Genomic DNA, 21,946 nt, shown 5'->3' on the forward strand with positions numbered 1-21,946 from the left:
ATCAGAAGTGAGACAGATCAAGTGCCAAGCCTTGAGCTTTGGTATGTATGTGATCCCCTACAGATAATGGGAGCCACTGAGGTGGATATGGGCACTGCCTGAGGGAGCCCTAGAGCAAGTATTTCTCTGATGTGGAAGGGCACAAAGCAGATGCCACATCATTAAGTATTCACCACCCTTTGCTGATTCCAGGTTTACCAAGCAAACTCTTATTTGCCTTCCTATTTAGCAAGCCTTTAGAGAAAGAATGATCTGAGTCAGGATACACTTAAAGTCAAGTGGTCAGTACCTCAGACATTTAGAGTTCTTGGCGGAAATTAAGAGGATGCCCTTCTGGTTTCATTATTACTCTCTGCAGACTTGGTTCATGTATGCCCATCCCAGAAGGACGAATCTACACTTAGGGTGCTCTTGGCCAGTCAAAAGTCTACAAGGCTGAGGACTAGATCTCAGACTGTGGAGAATTCACCAAAGTAAGGTTTCTCTGCCAGGCTTCCTCTGGGCTTATAGTAGCACGCCCTTCTGCGTGCCATGTTCTCTTGATAACTGCCACATGCTAAGAGGGCTATGTTGCACAATTAAGTCACTAGCATGTTCTCAGGAATGTGGTTAACAGATCCACTGAGTTCTGAAGGTGGGAAGCCATTGGATTATTCATTTTAATGAGGACAGAAAAGTAAACTTTCTGATGCCTGGATGTTGGCAGGCCTAGACAGGGCTTGTGAGCTCTTCAAGGGCAGAGACTACGTCTTATTTATGCCTATCTATCCTCAGTGCCCATCACCAGCCTAAGACATGTCAGGTACCAAATAAATATTTGGTGAATGAAGGAGTTGATTGAAGGGGCAGCAGAGGGCTGTGGAAGTGTTGGGGAGGGGACTGTTAGGATAAGAGAATGAGCCCTTTTTTGTTTGCCTCCTCCTCCAGAGTGTAAACTCCATGATTACAAGACCATATTGTCTTATTCACCACTGTATCCCTAGTGCCAAGCTCAGTGTCTGGTCATAATAGATGCTCAATAAGTATTTGTTAAATAAATAAATGAATGGATGGATGGGTAGATTGATGGATGAATGGATAAAAAGCACTTCTACATTAATCACCTCATTGGTACAGCACACTAACACTTTATGAGTTAGGCTTCAGTAGAAGGAAACATAAGTCACAACTCTAGTTATTTAGTGATTTAAGCAGGGAATTTGACTCAAAAAATTGTTGGAAGGGCTGGAGGAGTAGGCTCTGGTCTGGGCCTCCAGCAATGACCACTAAAACAACACTGCTGAGTTGGCCCCTACTACCACCATCAGTTACAGTGGGCAGCCAGGAAGCCACCCCTAGAAGGGTTGAGTTCAAAGACACACCACTGAGTCTGCAATACAAGGATAGGGAAGTCATCACCACTGCAACTGTCTCTCAACACCCTTAAAATTAGGTAGAAGGCCCTGGAACATTACTGCAGAGGGAAAAAAAATGTCTCTGTAACTGGACTTAACAGCAAACAGCTAAAAGAGCAGGAAGTTGGCTTGCACCTAACTTTCAAGATCCAAATCATGAGCTGCTGGATCTACCTTGAGAACCCTAAATCACATGTGTAGCCCTAGCTGCAAGGGAGTCTGGGAAATGTAGTGTTTAACTTTCCAGCTTCTGTAGCTCAGGAGAGCACCCTGTGGAGGTTGGAAAGGATGGTGATGAGTTCCAATTTACCAAAACACCACAAGCCCAGGAGGTAAGCAGGAGAATTTGCATTATTGCCATGTTCATAGATGAAAAACCTGAGTCTTGGGGAAATTAAGTGACAGTCCCTGTTGATTGGTTCTAAAAATTATTTGTGGAATGAGTGAGGATGAAAGATTTTCCCAGAGTCAAAAAGCAAACTCCTATTGTCCTTAAAGACCCAAGTGAAAGGGGCCTCTTCTATGATACTCGACCTTACTCTCTAGAAGAGTTTAATACTGCTGCTTATGCACACACACACACACACACACACACCAGGACTTTGATACTGCTACCATGGTGCCTACTGCAACTATTTGAAGGCCCAGTTTACATGTCTGTTTCCCTAAGTAGACTATGAAGTTCTCAAGGTCAAGGACGGCATCTTAACTCTGCTATCAGAGTGAATGAGACAATATGGTCTTATAATCATGGAGTTTATACTCTGATGAAAGAGACAAACAAAAAAGCAAGTAAAAAGCATGTAAGATAATTACAAATGCTGTGAAGAAAGTAAGTTACTATGCTTAACTTATAGGAGATAAAATCAATAATTGATTCATTGGCTTAATAATCGTGAAGTTCTGGGCTTTTGACTCCAGTCCAATGCTCTTTCCACTATGCCACACTATTTCTAGCCAACTCTTCCTGAAACCCACTGGCTTTATTATTCACTTACTCATTCATGCAAGCAATATTTAGTAAGCACCTGCAATGTATCTGTGTTTGGCAAAGGAGATGTAAGAGTAAGCAAACAGAAACTCAGTCTCAGCTCTCATGGAGAGTATAGTCTAGTGGAGAAGACTGGTACTAAGTAACTGATAAATACAAAACTATGCGAACAGTGATGGCACCATCAAAGGGGGTTAAAAGAAAACCACTGTTTCCTCTGCTTACAACATTTCTAACACTAGATGTGTGGGTTTTTCTATACCAAGCAATTCTCCATTTCTCAGCTGATACCAACTGGCTGTCCTACAATTTAACTTAATTCTTACACTAACTGCCCAGAGTTAGTACAAACCCCACAGGTTAAAGGCTCAATCCCACAAGAGCTTCCCCACTTTAGATGCCAATTGTAAGTCCCAGCTTGTCACTTGTACTTCTGACTGACAGACTAAACATCAGGGGTTCCCATGAGCCCCTCCTTAGGTTTGATTATTTGCTAGAATAGCTTACAAAATCCAGAGAAAAAGTTTACTATTACCAATTTATTATAAGGGATACAATTCAGGAACAGCCAAAAGGAAGAGACTCATAAGACAAGGTATGCAGGAAGAGTCATAGAGCATCCTGCCTTCTCCAGGCACACTACCTTCCCAGCACTTCCATGCATTCACCAACCTGGAAGCTCTCTGAACCCCATTGTTCAGATTTTTATGGAGGTTCCATTGCTTAGGCATGATTGATTAAATCACTGGCCACTGGTGATTGAACTCAACCTCCAGCCCCTCTTCTCTCCCCAGATGTCAGGGGATGGGGTTCAAAGTTCCAACCCTCTAATCACATAGCTGGTTTTCTCTAACAATGAGCCCCCATCCTCCCAGAATCACTGCATTATCACAAAGTCAGATATGGTTGAAAGGGGCTTATGATGAATAACAAAAGATCCTCCTTTTAGCTCTACCATTCAGAGATTCTGAGGGTTTTAGGAGCTGTGTGCCAGGAAATGGGGATGAAGACTAAATATATATTTCTTATTATATCACAATATCAGAGGTTCACAGTGGTATGGGAGCATGTAATAGAGGGTTTGATCTACACAGGGATGTCAGGGAAGGTTTGCCTAAAGCAGTAATAACAGCTAAGACCTAAACAATAATAGGAGTTACAGAATGCAAAGAGAGTGCCTAAAGCAGTAATAACAGCTAAGATCTAAACAATAACAGGAGTTACAGAATGCAAAGAGAGTAAGAAAGTACATTCCATGAGGAAGGAATATTCATACAAAGGCCTTGTGACAGGAGAAGTTGAAAGAACACAAGAATGAGGATGGTACCAGATGGGGCTGGAGGAAAGGAGGAAGAAGCCAGATCCTTGGGACTAGGGGTCAAATGAAGGATTTTTTTTAATTCATTTGGGGGAGAGAGAGTGACATGCTTACACATGTGCTGCAGAAAACTTCAGTGTGAAGAACAAATTACCACATCTCATTCATGTATTCAGCATCCCACTGTGCCTCACCCTGGGCCAGCCACAGAGAAGGTGAGCAGAGCTGCCTTCAAGAGCCGTCCCTATACTCTCGGTCCATCTTTCCAAGATTGAATTATATTTTGAACATCATACACATATAAGCTATGCACAAGAAAAACATGCATTTCCAAAGAACATTTTGGAGAGAAACAACTTGGTTATATCGCTCACATACAGAGGCATAGAGAGGTTTATATTGGCTTTTTGCGTTTAATTTACTTTGCAGAAAGAAATTTAAAAGTCTTTGGGATTGGAGGTTTCCTTTGAACTAACATCAAACCACCAGACCTGCTAAGGAAGGTTCAGCCAAGCTTTGATATGCCTCAGCACACACGTAGCATCGCTTCTGCTTTAGACATGCAAAGGGAAGGAAAAAATAGCACACTGTATCCAGAACCATTCCTTATTAAAAATAATTAGTGGAGATAGTGCATAAGTCACTTTTAAACTCCTCCTTTTCTCTAATTACCTTTTAAATACGTACCAAGATCAATTCACCAAACACTGCTTTGGATATTTTAGAAAATATCTTTTTACTCTATCCAATAAGAGCTTAAGCAAGAAACAGTATACACTCAGGCCAAACAAATAACTAAATTGACTTTTTCCCTTGTTTTTAAATCTCACTCACTGCTAAATTTTGTCTGTTGTGTTTTAGCTGATAATTAAATGAATTGCTTCCCCCACAAATTATAATTTCATTAGAAGGCATGGGTAGATCCGAAAGCAGCATTAAATTCTTGTGGGATTTTATATACTTTTCTGAGGATTAAGCAGAAATTTTACATAAAACAGGAAAGTGTACTTTGTGGGACAGATTTTTTTTTTTAAAGCTATCTTAACCTTGACTTTCCATAAACTCTAACTCGATTCCAGTAAAATCCATTTCAGGTTCGCGGTCATTCTAACCTGGCTATGCTCCTTACCAATCCTGAGCAAGGCACTTGTTCATGACCTGACCTTACATGACCTGAACAAGGCACTTGACCTGTCTGAGGTTTGGTTTGCTTACCTTTCAAATGGGAATAATAATTAAGTGAAGGTTTAAAGACAGTTTCAAAGCAAAAGGTGGGGCTATCAGGCCTGAGTTTCTGAGGAATGCTGAAAATGTTGGCTTTTCCAGGGCCTTGGTACATTAGCCACGCTCTCTCCCTGGCACCTGCATTCCTGCTTCACTGAAAAGTGAGCCACTCTTTTCATTGCTCTGGTGCCTCTGCAGATGCTTATGCCGCTCTGCCTAAAATTCCCCAACCTCCACTTCTTGAGTTGATCACTCCCTATTCTGTGTTTTCGTGATCTTCCCACAGCTTATCTCACCATATTAAAATTATTTATTCATGTCACTGGCTTTCTCAGCTAGGCATTTTGTTCCTTGGGGCAACAAGAATGTATTATTCTTCCCTATAGCCTTAACCCCTATCAAACTTCCTGTTATAAAATATGCATTTTCTGAGTAAATGAATGAATGACAATATGTAATAAGTCTAGTAAATTATGGAGAGACTGAAAATTGTAAGACCACATATCAAATTTACTATTGGTTTTTGTCTCTATGCAAACATTATGAACAATTTTTTTTAACATTTTTTATTTTTTTTTATTTAAAGATTGGCCCTGAGCTAACATCTGTTGCCAATATTTTTTTCTTCTTCTTCTCCCCAAAGTCCCCCGGGACATAGTTGTATATTCCAGTTGTAGATCCTTCTAGTTCTGCTATGTGGGACGCCATCTCAGCGTGGCTTGATGAGCGGTGCCATGTCTGCGCCCAGGATCCAAACCAATGAAACCCTAGGACACTGGAAGTGGAAAGCATGAACTAAACCACTCAGCCATGGGACTGGCCGCATGAGCAATTTTAATGGTAGAACATGCAAGGGTGAGGTCTCCCTTTAACCAAATCCACTGTTTCTAAAATCATCCTCTGCCTCTCTTATTCTTTCTTGCCCTTTGTTTATTTCCATCCTAGGAATAATCACAATTTATAACAATTTCCTTTATTGTTGATATTTTTTTCCCCACTAGAAGTTATTGAGGGCGAGATTTTGTCTGTCTTGCCCATTGTCGAGTCATAGCTCCTGAAACACGATAAGCATTCAAAAAAACATTTGTTAAAGAAATGAGTGAAGCCACCAAGTATGGAACAAACTGTCTTATAGAATCTCCACGTTCTGTCAGCTACGTGTATTTAATTTTCAAGATGACTAGGAAAGTTATAATTCTAGCCTTGTTGGGGCCTAATGGGGGCCCAAGAAATAGGACTCTTTTCCCTTGTATGAACCAGTTGAGAATTAAAACAAAGGAGTTGATAGTTAGAGAATTAAAATTTTACTTTTATTAGCAAATCAAGCCAAAATCAAAGAACTTGGCAAATGACCTCATGGTACTAAACCTCAGAATCATATCAAGTCAACCCCTTATCTCTGGGCAGTCCCTGCTTGGCGTGGGGAAGCTTCTCTTAAAACATTCCGACACACGCTGCAACATGGATGAACCTTGAGGACATTATGCTAAGGGAAATAAGCGAGTCACAAAAAGACATGCACTCTATGATTCCACTTATACGAGGTGCCTAGAATAGTCAAAACCATAGAGACAGAAAGTAGAATGCTGGATGCCAGGAGCTAGGGGAGGAGCGAATGGGGAGCTATTGTTTAATGGGTACAGAGTTTCAGTTTTACAAGATGAAAAGAGTTCTGAAGATGGATGGTGGTGACAGTTGTGCAACATCATGAATGTATTTAATACCACTGAACTGTATTCATTTTTTTTTTTTTTTTTGAGGAAGATCAGCCCTGAGCTAACATCTGCCAATCTTCCACTTTTTTGCTAAGGAAGACTAACCCTGAGCTAACATCCATGCCCGTCTTCCTCTACTTTATATGTGGGACGCCTCCCACGGCATGGCTTGCTTGATGAGCGGTGCCATGTCCGCACCCAGCATCCGAACCGGTGAACCCCAGGCCACCAAAGCGGAACGCATGCACTTAACTGCTGTACCACCAGGCCGGCCCCTGAACTGTACTCTTAAAAACAGTTAAGATGGTAAATTTTGTTATATATATTTTACCTCAATAAAAAAATGGATAAAAAAGAGACCAAAAAAGAAAAATTATGGCAGAGGAGGACACAGGTTCCCTGCAGACAGCTCATCCCCAAGAGCAAGGGCAGAAGCTTTGGGCCCCAAATGCATGGCTTCTTCGTCCCTGCTCACTGACAGAAGGCACCCGTCCACCTTCTTCAGGCAGAGAGGGAGGAAACAGACAGGCCAGTCAGCTACTGGGGCTCCCAGTCTCTCCCGTGGAGGAAAACAACAGGAGGGGGGAGTAAGTTTCCCCTCTCCCACCCACAACTAGCCTTGACCACAAATACACCTATTTTCAGACACTCTCTGTAAAGATTCTGAATTTGGCCACATTGGTTAAGTCTGCCAGGTCAATGTTAATAATTAGGAGAGAGAGCAAATAGCACCACTCAAGTCAACAAAATAACCAGAGGCTCAGGCAGCCCAGTTAATTTAGTCATTTTCCATCAGTTTGGGTACCCACAATACTAGTGGCCAGTAATATAACTAAGGGAAATAAAGCTACAAAATAATACTTTCTATCACCTTTGTTGATCCAGCTATGGTCATATGGCTTACTCTACAGCCTCCCAGCCAGTTCGCTCTCTGGTTTGGCCTAGAGCACCCCCAGCCACTGAGCTGCCAGTGAAGCTGAGAACCTTGCCTGTGTCAGCAGAAGCCACATAGGATAGCCCTTTCTTAAATATTTGAGATCCTCTCTATTGAAATCATTCTTTTCCTGGATGGGTAAAGGGCCTGAAGAATTCTCCAGAAGCAAAGCCAGATAGAGGAAGGCAGATGGAGAACTGGGAAGAGACCCTTAACATTCTTCGAGAATACTTCTTCAAGATGCCAAAAAGGAGAAACTCTGAAAGGCATTTTCCCCAGACCTCTCAGACTACTGCGAGCAAGGCTTCTGTGGAGGGATGAAAGAAAATATATCACAAAACAGAGAAAACTCCAATGTAAATGTTTGAATATCTGGTCTTTTCAGAGGCCTGCCTTTTGAGCCAAAAGGGGAAAAAGTAAAGGGTGGAGGGAAGGCCCTTAAAACTACTAAGTAATTTTTTTTCTGCTTTGCTTTTCCCTTGTGTAGAGCAAACTCTTATGTTACATCCCAGCCTGGAATAAATCTTCTGGGCTGAATGATAAATCAGGGATTGTAATGGAAATCACTATTGACCTCTAAAAGGGCACTGTCTTTATATTTTCACACTGTGCTGTTTGAAATGTCGACTCAGAATCAAGAAAATAATATGCCATCGATTTCTCTCCGTACCTCTTATAACAGAGCTTGAAATTGACCTGGAAAGCGTTGGTATGGGTTTACTCATTATGGTTTCAACATCATCGCAAATGGTGATTAATGATTCAGTCCTGGGAATGACATTGTTAGAACTTGTAATTACTTTGTGAGTCGTGTCCAAACAGCAACTAGTTTGCCCCATTCATACCACCTCCCAGAAGTGGATGTATTTTAATCTTCATGCAGTAAAACTTTGTGGTTCCTGATTAAAAGCCTATACAAGACAGGAATATTATTTCCTTCTATTATTTTTACCTTGTTTACTGCCTTCTCCTTGTCCAATTATTCTCTTTTCATTTCTCTTCTCATTTCTTAATGTACCAGGCCTCTCTGGCAATTTGTTAGTTCTAGTTTTTCATTCTTCATTCTTTTTATTTCTAATTTTCCTCTTTGTTTTTCCTCCAGTTTCATAATCTCTCTGTCTCTAATTCACTGGTCTTTTTTGCTCATTTTTCTTTTACTGTCTGATTTATCCATTTCATCTCTCATTTGCTCCAGAAAAAGCTTTTAAAGCCATCCAGATTCTCTTAGCCTTGCCTATTTCAAACGACAGTATGGAATGTCTTCCCTCGCCTACCTTAATCTTCAATATCCTGTCCATGCAGGACACATAGCCATCACTTAATGCCAGCTCTCCTAGCAAACCGCTATAGACAGGTGTCTATAGACATTCAATTAAACACAGAAGCTGGTGAGCATGACTTCTCTTCATTTTAAAAGCAGCTAGGTAGGAATGATTAATGTTTTTCTCTGTTAAAAGATTTTAAATAGCTTTGAGATGATGCAGCTCAGCTGAGCTGACCCGAGGGATCTGCAGAAGCAGGAGGGACCCCTACTCAGAATTTGGTTCGGATGTCCAGGCTGATGATGGCACACACATACCAAAAGGCTATGAAAAGGTTTATTATTTACATAATTGAGGCTTTTCTGGAGAGAGCAGGGCAGGCCTTCCAATCAGGTCCAAAATGGCTTGCGAACCCAAGGAAGGACGTTGGGTTGGGTTATGTGTTGTGGACAGGGGGTGGGGCCAGAGTAAGAGTACTCACCCACACACTGGCAGGGGCTTGTGTGCTTTCAATCTCCCACCAGCACCAAAGGAGAGAGCACTCTGGCTTTCTTATCGGCTTGCCTCCCTGTAGGGCAGAGGGGAAGAGGAAGAGGTGAGGCTTAAAAGCTGTCCACAGAGCCAGCCCTGATGACCTAGCAGTTAGTTCAGCATGCTCTGCTTCGGCAGCCCAGGTTCAGTTCCCAGGCATGGAACCACAGCACTCATCTGTCAGTAGCCATGCTGTGACGGCAGCTCACATAGAAGGACTTACAACTAGAACATACAACTACGTACTGGGACTTTGGGGAGAAAAAAAAAGGAGAGAAGAAGACTGGCAACAGATGTTAGCTCAGAGTGAATCTTTCCCAGGGTGAAAAAGAAAAGCTATCCACAGTCAAACATCAAAAAATGGAGTCAGACTCCTTGCAAGATCTTTGACCCAAGATAACCAAAAGCAAGTTGACAATCCCAGACCTAAACCACAACTGGGGAAGCCCAGGGAGAGAGAGTTCTACAGAGAATCTCTGAGGCTTGGAAAAGAGAAGCATCTCCCAGGCACATTGAGTTCATTCACACAATCTCTTTGGCCAAAGGATCCACAGGAACCTAATGTCTTACTCAGGTGAAAAAAGCAAAGAAGAAGAGCTCACTCTGCATTTAGATGAAGTACTTGGCCATCCACATGATGTGATTTGAACAAAAAGTGTTCCCTTGCCCAAACAGTCTTCTGTCTTAGGGATGCCCTAGAGTCAGACACACTTAATTGGTCCTCCTTTGTAATCAGGGGTCAAAGATTCCCATAATGTTTAGAAGAGCACTGAAGAAAGAGAATATTTTGTGGACCTGGATTCGAGTCCCTCCATTGCCACATTTGTGACCTTTAGAAATGTACTTATTTCTGAGCCCAGGTTCTGCTTCTGTACAATGGGGTAAATAATACCTACTCCATTTCATCAATTCTAAAATGTTACTCTTTCTTTACATTTTAGCATCTCTGAAAACTGAATAAAATCAGGAGCTTCTTAAAAATTGCAATTGGCAGCTTTTTTTTTTAGTTTTAGTAGCACATAATAATCTATGACATCTTGATTAATGAAACGCAGTATTTCACAGGGCCTAGAAAATGTAAATGTGAAAATAACTTTATTCATTATAAGTTCTATATAAATGCTTTATGTACCTCTTCAGGCCTCAGTTTCCTTATCTGTAAAATGGAGGTAATAGTGGTACCCACTGTATGGAGTTGTTGTAAGCATCAAGTTAATAAACATAAAGTGTTCAAAACAGTGTATGGCTCAGGGCAGGAGACTTTAGTACTATTATGGTTCCAAGATTTTCTCTGACTCTTTTGAAGATAAGTTGGTCATTGACTTATTTCCCAAACATTGAGTGTTCTGTGAGTGCCAGTAGGGCTCTAGAGTCAAACTCAATGGTTCTGAATCCTGGCTCTTCCCCTTACCAACTATGGGCAATTTCTGTAGGTTCATTCAGTCTCCTCTTTGGCATCTGTGAAATAAGAATTACAGCATCTGCTTCAGAAAGTGCAGGTGAGCCTTAAATGGGTCAATCCATGGGGGGAGCCTAGCAGCGTCTGGTGAGTGGAAGTTCTCAATAAATGCTAGTTATCAATTTTAGTAAGTGATACTGCTTTGAAGAAGCATCGGGTCTAGCTGTAGAGATGGCCCAGAGAGAGAGAATTACACTATCACAAGTAAAAGATGGCCCCTCTTCACACATTGCCCTCGGGTAAGACCCAACAATGTCCTGTAGTCAACGACCATCCAGGAACACATCTAAGGCCAAAGAGGGTTGGGACTGCTCCCTAATGGGGACATCATGAACAATCATAAAGTGTCTCCAAAAGAGGGTATCAGGAAGGATTTGTTCTAGGAGTTGGGCCTGTACTACCTTATTTGGGGAAGGGCTCGAGGAAGTGAATTGGGAGCTGTCAGAAAGCAGGGAAGTTGAATGATTACCTTAATTTTTACCTGATGAGCAGGAGGAAAGAAATAAGGCTAGAGGAGTCATTGAAGAAGAAGCAGTAATCACTCCTGATAGCCAGGAGAGGCGAGTGTTTGATCATTTTTGCAATTGCATCATGTCTGTCTTTATCCCTGCTTAGGCTTAATTATGGAGTGGTCTTATTTTTGTCCTGTTCCATCACATCCGTGAAAGTCCTCATCAGAGATTGATATTCCATGAAACTGCTTATGTTCACCAAGGGAACAGTATGACCCAACTGGTAGCAAGTAAGGCAGTTACTAGCTTTCAGCTGTGGGGTGACCAACTGTCCCAGTTTGCTTGGGAGCCAGGAGGCCGCCAACTGAGGGACTGGGCCACGACTTCCAGTGCTAAAACGGAGACAGTCATGGCCAAACAGGGATGTGTTGGTCACTCTAGCTGTCAGGGCTGCCTTTTTGTTTCTCAGACTTCACCCTTTTGATAACATATCCTGTGAATTACCTAATTTATACTTTATTGGTTGACTCACTGTCTGCATATGAGGATATGCTTTAGAGGCAGAGTCCCAGCTCTATCAATTACTGGCCACATGGCCTTGAGCAAATTTCAATGTCTCTGAGTCTGGGTTTCCTCCTCCCTAAAATGAGGTGGGTACGTTCTTCATGTGAAGGCTTAATGAGAAATGTTATCTTCAACAATGCCTTGCACATCACAGGCATTACACTGATGTTACTCCTCTTTCCTCCTCTAACTCCCTCCTCTACCCCATTGCATATCAGCTTTGCGCCATTTCATGCAACAGCCTTGGATTAACAGGTTATATTCTGGTAACCTTATTTGTATAGCTCCTAGCATGGTTCCAGGTGCCTATAAATACTTAAAAATTTACTTTGTCTTATCACTGTTCCTTTTTCTTCTCTTCAGTACTCCCACTTATTTTTTATGCTTCTCTATTCTCTTTTTTTTTCTTTTTTTTTTGAGGAAGATTAGCCCTGAGCTAACATCTGATGCCAATCCTCCTCTTTTTGCTGAGGAAGACTGGCCCTGAGCTAACATCCATGCCCATCTTCCTCTACTTTATATGTGGGACGCCTGCCACAGCATGGCTTGCCAAGCAGTGCCATGTCTGCACCCGGGATCCAAACCGGCCAACCCCAGGCTGCGGAAGCGGAACGTGCGAACTTAACCACTGCACCACTAGGCCTGCCCCTCTCTATTCGCTTTTCCTCCAGGAAACACCTGTAAGTAACAACAATAATAACAAATTCTGCATTTCTAGAACACTTTACAGCTTACAAAATGCTTTTCACCAAAAAAACACAAACAAAAAAACAACCTGAGAGACAAGTATTATTACTCTCCTGTTTGCAGATTAGCAAACTGAGACTTGAAGAAGCCGTGTGCCTGATTCAAGATCACACGGCTAGTAAAGAAATAGAACCAACCTTCTGAGTCTCTGCTCTGCTCTAAAACAACTTTTCCCAGGGGCTCAAAACTGGATCCTAGTGCATCCCCGTTTTTCACATAGCAGGGGCCCTGGATTGGGCCTCTCGACCAGATGTGGTTATTGAGACAAGCAGCTATCATTTGTAATTTCCTGTGCTGTCCCCCAGAGTCCACAGCTTAATTTCACTTTAAATCCAGCATGGCTCTTGCCAGAGCCATGAGAAAATCCCATTCGAGGTGGAACCACTGAAATTTGATTCAGAGCTCTCTGCTGGGTCTTCCTCTGACTACCAATTCAGCTTAGTCCCTGGCAGCTGGGCTCAGCTGGGGCTGGATAATTCTAATCTCCTTTGACTTGCCACTCCCCCTTCCCCACTGCCCCAAGAAGGGATGCCACATGGACTCACAATTGTCACCCCTTGGAGTCCTTCAAGTGTCATAGGCTAAGCAGAAATTACAAATAGGGTTTGGTATTTATATCAGACTAGTTCCAAAATATTTCCCTGTCTGGAGTTCTTCCATGGAAAAAGCATTTGTAGTATGCAGATGGAGGGTGTGGAGGAGACCCAGGAATGCAAGATCAACAGCCTTGAGTCCTCCTAGCTGAACACGTGAGAACACAGGATACCAAAGTGGAGAAATTTGTAGTGAAGCAGAAAGAGGCTACAATTTGGGGTCAGCACACCCAGATTCAAATACCAGTTCCCGTGTTCATAGGGTGGGTTGCCATATGCTATGCACTCAGTTTCTCCAAGTTTGTGCTCTCCTTTGAAATAGGAAAACAATAATGCCTGGCCTGCCCTTCTCTTTAAGGTGGTCCTGAGCTAAGGGACATAAAAGCGCTTTAGAAACTAGAAATCGCTAGACAAGCATAGGCTGTTAATATTACAGTGCAGCTCTCTAAACTTTGCAATATATTTTTCAGACAGAGATTCACTATGCATTCCAATTCTCTTTGGTCTTTGTTTTTCCTTCCAGTTCCTTTGATCTCTCTGCACTAGCTCAAAGTAGCCAAAGAACAGGTCTGCATTTGTTTCATAATTCACACAGTTATTCAAGCCAGTATGTGGCATTCCAACCCAAAAAGACAGTTCAAGAAAACTTAAGTGATTAAAAGGAGGGAAAACCACTTTTTGCTCAAAATGTGCTTTTTGGTTTTTGTATCTCTAATCTATAAGGAAATTTTACATTTTTGATTCACAAGAGAAAAAATACAAGAAATAAGAGAACTTGAGGATTGGAAAGGGATATTGTATCTCATACACAAGGATAATTGGAAAGAAACTACATTTATAAAGCTAATTGGTAATGTAGAGTCAAGTAGAAGTTGTGATTTCACAGCACAGTGAGATAAAATCATCAAAACGATGCTCCAGGTATTTGCATATCTTTGCTAAGCAAAGATAAATTTGCTTGTCACAACTCAAGTCAGAATTCTAGTAGATTCTTATCTCTGTCTAGGGCTTTGTCCAGGAAAAGAGACTGTTAGAAAATATGACTCACTTATTCTTTATATCTTAATAACATTTCTCTTTCACTCACACAGGGGTTAACATGTTTTCTGGGCGCTGACTATAATTGTTTATAAATTATCCACAAAGGAGTGAGACTAGGAAAATCCAGAAATATGTTTCTCTTTCTATGTACTGTCCTTCCAATCTGGTCCTGCTTCTGTTCACAGTATCCGATCGTTATGTATTTCCAGTGGAATCTTTTTGTTTTAAAACTTTCCATTTCAACAAGATGATTGATAGATGAGCCTATCTGTGAATAGGTGACAGACAGGACATGTGCATACATACCACATAGCATGAAATCCTTCTACAACACTAACCAGCCCACAGACAGTGGAATTTGGATTTGGCAATTGAATCTTGGACTCATTCCAGAAGATTTAGTGCAGGAAATACCAAAGGTCCTCACCACTGTGCAGCAGCTTCACGTTCAAGACGACACCTCCGTGAGAGGGGCTGCAGCGGAGGAATGTGGACACTGCTGGGTGTCAGAAATCAGAAACTTCCAAGTGGCCACAAGATGGCCTCACTGCTCAGACCCACATTATGTGTTTAGGTTGCAGTTTTGGTCTTCAAAGCAGGGCAGCAGGCACAGAGGTGTGTTTTAAAGACTGCCATTGAAATCGTGATCAGCGAGTGACAGCTTTTCTATTGTTCCACGGATTCTCCATCTAACTTATCAATAACAAGGTACATGCAGTGTCTTCAGGGGAAGAAAATAGAATTTTATGCATTTTTTAACTCTAATGTTACAGCCAAAATGTTTTCTGTTTAACACTACATACTTTGTTAAATTTCCCTGGTATCTTGATGCATAGCAATAAATACACTATTTAATAAGTATATTACCATATTTTTTAAAAAGTGGTATACTGAAGACTCTTTAAACACATCATAAATTGCTTCTACAAAAGGTTGTAACTAGCTTTAGGCTAACAGACAAGCTGAGAATGTTCATCACCTGCACCTCATCATCATTGAGTATAGCATTTTTTTAATCTTTCTTCTATGTAAGATGTTCCTTTGAACATGATTTGGGGGTTTGTCTAGCACAGCAGCTGGTGTTGCCATTTAATCCACTAGGGTTTGGGTGAAATTTCACATCACGTGACGTAGGCTAAGGAATGGGCCTAATTGGATAAAGAAAGTTTCAAGGCCAGGGTCAGCATGACAAGGGACGATAGTCACTCCCTCATTCCGAGAAGAAGCATGCCAGGGTCTGCTGGACCCGTGCCCTATTCCTTCTTATATGACAAGCCATGAGAGAGCAGCCTTATCAGCACGCCAAGCAGTCTGGTTTGGGGGCACCAGCTACTTACAGGAATTGTCTTGGAATGCCAGCTGCCCAGCACCTGGAGGCTCTGGAACCCCAAGGATGCTTCAGTTCAGTCCCTGCCTTGGCACGGGGAAGAAGCCCAGGTTCCATGAGAAGCTGAGCTTGGGCACTGCCCCTCCAACTGCGAGAAGGGCAAGGCCCTGACTCCTAGTTAGCCTCTGGTCCAGGCAACCCAGGTATACTAATCTGCTAGGGCTACTATAATCTGAGTGGCTTAAACAACAGAAATGTATTTCTCACAGTTCTGGAGGCTGGAAGTCCAAGATCAAGGTGTTGGCAGGTTTTATTTTTCCTAAGTCTCTCTCCTTGGCTTCCCTCTCATCGTGGCCTTGCATGGCCTTGTCATGCACATGAACTCCTGGTGTCTCTTCTTCTTATAAGGACCAACAGTCCTGTGACCTAATTTAACTTTAATTATCTCCTGAAAGCCCTTATCTCCAAATGCAGTCATATTGGGGGTTAGAGTTTCAACCTATGAAATCTTGGATGGGACACAATTCAGTCCATAACACCAGGTAAGCACACAGGATTATTCGGGACAATCCCGCTCCTTGGATAATACTTATTCAATTAACTACACAAAAAGCAGTATGACGTTGACAGTTTTTATTTTCATTTCTTTGATTACTAATGAAATTATGTGCCTTTTCACATACTTATTGGCCAGTTATATTCTTTCTATGCTTATTTATGCACTTTGCCCATTTTTCTTTGGAGATATTAGTGTTTACTCTTTGTCATATATTTTTATATAGAACGTCCTTTAATCCATTATGATTAGCATGTTGGTTTTTTTATTGCAACATATTGCTTTAATATAGAGGATATTTGTTGACTATCTCCTCAGAATCCACATTCATTCCTTCCCCACAGCTCTTAATGCTTGTCAAGGGATCCAAGTGGTTCAAGAAAATCTGACTCCCCTTGCAACAACAGGTTGGGTATAGACCTTGACCAAGTCAATCAACACAAGCCATGCCCATGATTGGCACAAGGGTGGGCATGTGACCCAAGTCAGTCTAATCAGGGTGAATCTCAGGAGTCTTGCTATAAAGGCTGACACAAAAATATTCCCTATTTCTTGCTAAACAAGAATATTGAAGCACATAACCTTAAGAGCTGCTGTCAACCATCTTGGAGAATCAGTTTAGGACAAGTTCACAGCAAAGAAAGTGGAGCAGAGAGATCAACTGAGTATATTTGGTATATTGTTGAACCACCAGATCAAGCCTTACCTGAAGGAAGCCTGCTTCAGGATTTTTCAATCACATGAGCCCAGGTATATCTATTCACTTGTACACACTGGACTAGCCCTCTTGGTTGTACATGGCTTGCATTCATTCTTATTAGTTGAGTGTCCATTCTAATTGGCCAATACTCATCTTGCACTGGTTGTTAAATGTTTTTAATATAATCCCTATACATGTGCCAGTAATTTCCCTTTAATATTAAACTTATTTGAGTAAGATTTGATTTTTGGTTAGTGTATCAAGCCATTGAGATTTGGGGGTTTGTCTAGTATAACAGCTAGTGTTACCTTACCTAATATGTAGGGAAAAGTCTTTTCTTTGACTATCAGTTTGCTAATTAGAACTCTGTACCATCTTTTTTACCTAAATTAAATCCCAAATGGATTGCTATTTCCCATAAAGAAGATACTCCCTATTTCTTTAAAGAACAGAATTGTAAGTTGTTTATAAAACAATATGCATGCAGACTTCTAGACTTTTGTGACTTTTTCTCAAATTTTATAGTTGTCTCATCCTTACCTAAGTTAATTTTTTACTGACTCACTTGCACTGAGTTTTTCCAATACATTCAATTTAGCTTTCACAGGAACAATTCTTTTTTCCATGCTCGTATTTCATCAGTGTACATAAATATTTAATTACATTACATAAATAAAGAAGTACAGTTGACACAAACTGGTTTGGAAACCTGTCATAATCAGAGTAAACCAGCAAGAACACACCAGAGCAAATTGGTATGAAGATTTGTCCTTCTGTGAATATCAGTCAGTATGTTTCACAGAGGAAATGATGATCTTTTCTTAATCTGATAAATTGATTAGGAGGAGATCGATCAACTGAATGCAACTGAGTTTCATTTCCTTCTTATTTCACTCAGAAATTTCCCATATATATTTGCAAATAAAGCTGTTCTACAGTTTGACATTTTTGTTGTTCATCTATCAGGTCTTAGTAGTAAGGTTGTGCTAACTTTATAGAATGAATTTGATGGTATCATTTATTTCTATTTAACAGACTACAAGAATTATACGTTTCTTGAAGAAATTCACTAATAAAATTATCAGATCTTAAAAATCTCTTTTGGAGGTAATTCTCTTGTAATTTCTTCCAGGATTGTTGTTCTATTCAGATTTTCCACTTCTTGAGTCAGTTTTAGTAATGTGTTTTCTCAGAAAACCATCTACTTCATTAGGGAGATTTCCAAATGTATCAGCATAGAGTCAGACACAACATTCTCTTATAAATTTTTCAACTTTTAATTCTGGAAAGTTTTAAGCGTACATAAAAGTAGAGAGAATAGTGTAATGAACCCCTACATATCCATTACTCAGCTTCAACAGTAAACAACATTTTTGCCAATATTCTTTTACTTATTCCTCTATCACTTTTTTTTTAAATGGAGCACTATTTTTTTTCAGCTTTATTGAGGTATAATTCACAAATAAAATTGTAAGATATTTAATGCACATTGTGATGATTTATATACATATACATTGTGAAAGGATTCCTCCATCCAGTGAACACATCCATCACCTCACATTTTTTTTTTTTTTTTTTTTTTTTTTTTTTGGTGAGAGCATTTAGGTTCTACTCTCAGCAAATTTCAGTTATACATGACAGTATTATCAGCTATAAACTTTGGTAATTCTTCCTACAAAAAATAACTTCTTTATATAAAAGCTTAACCTCTTCTATGTCTCTGATTTTATCCTATTTCTCATTTTTAACTTTTTAATTTTTTCTTCTCTATTTTCACAAGGTTTTCTTGATAAAGATAGTGGTTTTTCAGTGAATCAGCTCTTAGCTTAATGTATTAAATCTATATTGTTTCTGTTGTCTAATTCAAAGGTTTGTGTTAAGTTTATTTAATACTTCATTCTTACTACTGCTTTCCTTAACTTGGTTCAGTTTGTTTTTCTTGGGTTAAAGCCTTGCTTGTTGAATAATGAATTCCCTTGGGAATATCAATTTGCTTCTGAACACAACTTTGGCCTCATCCCTTATGGTATTCTCATTTTCCATATTTTCTAAATAGTCTATAATTGGAGTTTGTAATGTCCACTTTAAACCATGAATTATTTAAATAAATTGTGTGCTCTCTTTCTTTTTTCCCCCATTTATAAGCGCATGTGAATTTTTGTTTAAAATGTGCATATTAATTTTGTAGTATTTATTTCTCTTCACCCACTCCCAAGTTCTAGTGTTTATTATTATTTCACATATTATAATAACACTACATTATTAGGAAAATTATTAATTTTAAATTTTATATATTCACTTTAAAGAATTTTAACACCTAATTTTGTGTCTACAATTAGTCAATTAGACTTTATTTTAAAAATTTCAGCACTCTCCACCAACTCTTTAATACTATAACTTTCATTTTGATAAATGTCTTGGTCATCTGGACCACAACTTCAAGAAAACTTGTTGTCAAAATGACATAGTAAGAAAAAGAAGAAGAAGACTGGCAACAGATGTTAGCTCAGGTGCCAATCTTCAAAAAAAGAAAATGAAATAGTAAGTATTTATTTTGAGGTCCTCTCCTCTGCTCCTTTGCATAAAAGATAAATACAGAAGAAAAAAAGCATGCTCAAAACCAAAATGAACACACGTCCCAGACTAGAACCAAAATGAAAAGCAATAAATGGGGATAAAGCTACAGGCCTGCTGGGCTCCAGGTCAGAAGCAATCTGAGGTGGTCAGCAATTCAGCTTCTGTGGGGTAACAAGCAGGATTGATATTGTTAATATTAATAACTAGCACCGCACAGGCACCAACCAGTGAGGACGGATGCTGAAACCAATTAGTACAAACTCTGGCTGTAAAACAATAGGGTCACCCCAGAGCATACCAGCTGACTGTAGCCCCTAGCGACAGGAATAGGAATAGCCCACAGGAGTCTGGGCTCCTGGCTTGGGACCAGGGGCTAAGGTGAGGCCCCCCACCTCAAGAAGGGAGGACAAAAACAGCTGCTACCGATTGCTGTCTGTGACCACAACCACAGCACCTGTAATGCTGCAAGCTTAGGAAGGCAAGCCTCAGCCTCTCCACTTGGGTTCCAGGCAGATCATCTATGGGCTCAGGGACTGTATCTGTGATAGCCCCAACATCCCTGCGGGGCAGGAACACCAAGCAGCTGATACAAGACCTGGGGACTCCATGGACCAGGTGGAGACAAACCTCAAACTGTTAGAATGGGGAGTGGGGGGAATCAGAGAGAAACAATAGACAGAATAATAAAGAAATAAAATCTTCCATCCTCCTTCCCAAGAAAGGCCTGCAAACTGAAATCCAGAAAACTAATATTAAGAAAGATAACCAACACTACCAATCACTACTAAGAAAATAAAAAGGACACACTTTAAATTTTTTAAAAATAAATATATTTTAGTATCCTCAAAAGATAAATTAAAGAAAAATAGCCAGGAAAAAAAGAACAAAAAAATTATGAAACAAAAAGAGGCAGAAGCAAAACAGGGAAAAATCTGTTGATATGAAAAAATATGATATGAAAAAAACTGCAAAGAACTTTTTCAAGAAAGCTCTATGCATGCTATATTTCATGAGTCTTTGCATACCTAAAGGTCATTCTGCTCTGTTTACACCTGAAAAACAACTTGACTGAGTATAAAATTCTCAAGCCATATCTTTTATCCCCCAAATATATATGTAGTCATTGGTCCATTTCCTTCTGCCATTTAGTTTTGCAGGAAAGAAGGCTGAGGCCAATCTGTATATTGTTCTTTAATAGATTTGCAAGGGGGCAGGGGAGGTTGTCTGGATGCATCTGAGGTTCTTTATCTTTACAATTCAAAGAATTTGTCTGAGTGGGTCTGGGTATGGTTTTCTTTTTATTAATTTTGCTGGTAAATATTGAATCTTTTTCATGTTTATTCTTATCCAGTTATTGCTTCTCTATCAGCTAGTATTCACCTGCAGAAAACACAACTCACCAGTTTAAGCAGAGAGATCTGTTACAAGGTATTAAATTATTCACTAAATCACCAGGAGAACTGAAAAACAGACTCTAGACCTGTGCTGTCCAATATAGGAAGCACACATGGCTACTGAGTACTTGAAAAGTGGCTATTCTCAAATGAGATATGCATCAGTACAAAAAAAAAAGAATGTGATATATTGACTACATGTGGGAATGGTAATATTTTGGACATTTTGGGTTAAATAAAATATATTATTAAAATTAGCATCACCTAGTTCTTTGTACTAACTGCAGCTATTAGAAAATTTTAAATTACATCTATGCGTCATATTACATTTCTGTAGGATAGTGCTGCTCTAGACTGACCTTCCATGAGCGACTCCCAAAGGCACCTCTGAGAAGTGGGCTGCCAATAAAGCTGCTGCTCCAGCCACAGCTAGGGAGTGTAGAATCAGGAGGCTGCCTGCCAAGACAGGAGCCACTGCCACACCTGCTGGCTCTGGAACTCAGCCGCCCCATCCTCATCAGGAAACTGATCAGTGAACTGGAAAGCTGCCTCTAGAGTCGCCTCTGCCATAATCAGCACCAGAAAACTGGATGCCCCACAACTTCCCTCTCTCCCACGTGACTGAGTTCTAAATCCAGTTTCACTTGAGTGCATCGTCTTGCAGAACTTAAATCACATCCAAAACTGCAAGCAATTCTGGAAAGAGTGGGATTTGGCTTTCCAGTCTCTGCATACTATCAGAGGGTTGGAATGCATTCCAAGGAAGCCAATCTACAGTAACCAGCATTACTTCTATTACATTCACTCTTATTTCTTCGTTGGGAACACAAATACTTCTTGGGTTGAATCACTTCCTGTCCACGACGTGTTTTCCCATTATCTTTCTCTGCATTCTAGGAAAACCTCTAAAGTTTCCTTTTGATATCACCACTTCCATATTCTACAGTATCAGTTTGGCTCCTTAATACTTCCAATTAGGATTTTAATTCTCCTGTTAAATATTAGTTTTTTTGGAATTCTATGATGAACAGTACAAAAATGGAATTATGGGAAGGTATAGCTTGGGATCCTAACTAAGTCTAGGGATAGAGTTCTTTTTTCTTTATTCAGTGGTAATTTTTTCCCTAGACTCTATGTCTTGTTTCATTTTATTGTTTGCTTATCTTT

At 40.3% G+C, this 21,946-nt stretch overlaps 1 long non-coding RNA gene across 1 annotated transcript in view; it reads right to left on the minus strand.

The window, feature by feature from the left end:
- Nucleotides 1-21,946, minus strand: part of LOC106782690 (uncharacterized) — a 133,283-nt gene that overhangs the window by 58,676 nt on the left and 52,661 nt on the right. The window contains exon 4 of the long non-coding RNA XR_011433603.1: nucleotides 9,320-9,406. This is a non-coding gene — a long non-coding RNA (uncharacterized lncRNA). The remainder of the gene's footprint in view (nucleotides 1-9,319; nucleotides 9,407-21,946) is intronic.

This window comes from Equus caballus, chromosome 28 (assembly GCF_041296265.1).
Source record: "Equus caballus isolate H_3958 breed thoroughbred chromosome 28, TB-T2T, whole genome shotgun sequence".
Classification (NCBI taxonomy): domain Eukaryota; kingdom Metazoa; phylum Chordata; class Mammalia; order Perissodactyla; family Equidae; genus Equus; species Equus caballus.